The following is a 2699-nucleotide window of genomic DNA, read 5'->3' as shown; positions in this document are numbered from 1 at the left end:
CAACAAGGTCAAATGCCATATCCTCCTCTCAATCCTCTCAATCCTCCAATGGTCCTTAGGGATCGTTACACTCCAAATCAATATAATGCACCTACTTGCATTCAATTGCCAAATTTTCGTGCTCATCATTATGAGATTAAGGCTTCCACCATTAACATGTGCCCCCTTTTCTATGGGTTGAGCAATGAAGAGCCTTATAAACATTTAGATGAGTTCTTGGAAGTTTGTTCCACCGTGAAAATCACGGATGTTCCGGAAGAAGTCCTAAAAATGAAGCTTTTCCCTTTCACTCTTCGGGATAAAGCTAAATATTGGTTCAACAACTTGCGGCCAAATACAATCACCTCTTGGGCACAATTGCAACAAGAGTTCTTAAAAAAGTATTACCCCGCAAGTCGAACTGATGCCATGAGAACTTCCATTCGTGAATTTAAACAACAAGAAGGAGAACCCCTTCATGAAGCATGGGAACGTTTGAATGACTTGCTACGGAAGTGTCCACATCATGACATTCCTAAGTGGCAATTAGTTCAATGTTTCTTTTCAAGTTTATCCGATGCCAATAAGGGCATTGTTGATGCTTCTTGTGGCGGAAGCTACATTGAAAGAAATGAAGATGAAATTTGGCAACTTTTCGAAAAAATGAGTGAAAACTCAATGCATAGATCTTCATCTTCTAGGGGTAGTCACCTAGCACATATGGGAGGAAAGAAAGCTATAAATCAAATAGACTCTTCCATGGAAATTGCCGCTGAGGTCAAAAATCTTACTCAAAGGTTTGATACATTCCTTTTGAATCAAGGTCCGGCAACTCAATCATATCCTCACCATTCCAATGAAATGTGCATGACTTGTTCTAGTTACACTCACCATACTTCAAATTGCCCTCTTGGACAAATTATACCAAGTGAGTCTCAAGAACAAGCAAATGCTGCTTTCATTCATCAAGGGAACAACCCTTATTCCAATACTTACAATCCGGGGTGGAAAAATCATCCAAACTTTGCATGGAGAAATCAAGGAGATGGTGCAAACCCTCCTCAAAATCAAGGTTACCAAGCAAAGTATGTTCCCCCACATCTCCAAAATCAAAATCAGAATTCTCAAGGTTACCGTCCTTCATTCTATCCTCAGAATGTGAATCAATACTCTCATCCTCAAGCATCAAATTCTCAATCTTACTCTAATCCAAATCAAGCGCCTCCTAAAAGTTCAGCTTTTGAGGACAAAGTCTTGCAGGCTTTAGGTAATCTTCAAAAAGATAATCAACTGTTTCATTCTCACTCTCAATCAATTGCAAAGCTTGAAGCTCAAATTGGGCAATTAGCTAATTCTTTAAATGTGAGAGAGAAAGGTAAGTTGCCTAGTCAAACTGAGACCAATCCTAAAGGGCAATTTATGGCGCAAGCAAGTCCTTCATCAGAATTTTCTGGAAATGAGCAAGTTCAAGCAATTACTACCTTGAGGAGTGGTAGGAAAGTGGATAATAAGGTAGAGGTACCAAAGGAGGATAATGAATTGGCACAACCAAGTGGTTGCATCCATCCCATTCCAAATTCTATTCCAATTTCCTTGGATGCTAGTGGTTCCAAAAAGGACATTCCATTATCTTCATCATCATCTCCCCAATTAGAGAAGCCTTATGAGCCAAAAGCTCCATTTCCTCAAGCTTTGAGAGAGACTTCATCATTTGGGAGACAAGAAGGAAAAATTCATGATATGATGGAAGTGTTTAAACAAGTGAAAATCAATCTTCCTCTTCTAGATGCAATTAGGCAAATTCCACCATATGCAAAGTTCTTGAAGGACTTGTGCACACAAAAGAGGAAGAGCAAGGGAAGGGACCTTAAGAAAGTGCTTTTAACAGAACAAGTGAGTTCCATCATTCTTTCTAACACTCCTCCTAAGTTCAAGGATCCAGGTGCTCCGACTATTTCTTGTGTTATTGGAAACCAAGAAGTTCGTAGAGCTCTCCTTGATTTAGGTGCAAGTATCAATCTCATTCCATACTCTGTTTACTTGCAGTTAGGGTTAGGGGACTTGAAGCCAACATCGGTAGTAATCCAACTAGCCGATAGATCAATTAAGAAACCAAGGGGGATTGTTGAGGATATTCTAATTAAGGTTGATAAATTTTATTTCCCGGTTGATTTTGTGGTACTAGATACTGAGCCAGTCCCTAATCTCACCAATCACATTCCAGTCATCCTAGGAAGGCCATTCCTTGCCACTGCCAATGCCACCATTAATTGTAGATCCGGCATTATGGACATCTCTTTTGGCAACATGATGGTTAAGCTTAATGTATTCAATGCAAGTCAACATCCCACATATGAAGACGAGTGTTTCCTAGTAGATGTCTTGGATGAAACCATTGAGGAGACTCTTCCCTCTATTTTATCTAAGGACCCTCTTGAGGCGTGCCTTTGCGAGATGTTTGAAAGTTGTGGTTTTGACATAGAAGGATCCATAAGTGAGGTGAATGCTTTAATGGACTCTGTGGCCGCTTTGGATTACCCACCTTGGAAAAGCAAGAAAGAACCTCTTCCTTCACTCTCTAGTACTCCACCAGTTCCATCTCTCATCTCTCCTCCTATTCTGGAGCTTAAGACCCTTCCATCAAATCTGAAATACGCCTTCTTAGGCCCAAAAGAGACTCTTCCGGTCATCATTGCTTCCAATCTTGAAAATGACCAAGA

General features: G+C 40.3%; 1 non-coding gene across 1 annotated transcript; it reads right to left on the bottom strand.

The window, feature by feature from the left end:
• Positions 1-405: 405 nt before the first annotated feature.
• Positions 406-512, bottom strand: LOC132280371 (small nucleolar RNA R71). The gene has a single exon (XR_009471565.1). It is a non-coding gene; the product is annotated as a small nucleolar RNA R71 (small nucleolar RNA).
• Positions 513-2699: the final 2187 nt, after the last annotated feature.

Source organism: Cornus florida, unplaced genomic scaffold (assembly GCF_030987335.1).
Source record: "Cornus florida cultivar Cherokee Brave unplaced genomic scaffold, ASM3098733v1 CherokeeBrave_3.0.0_Hap2_Chr10, whole genome shotgun sequence".
Taxonomy (NCBI): domain Eukaryota; kingdom Viridiplantae; phylum Streptophyta; class Magnoliopsida; order Cornales; family Cornaceae; genus Cornus; species Cornus florida.
This window is presented reverse-complemented; position numbering and strand designations above follow the sequence as displayed.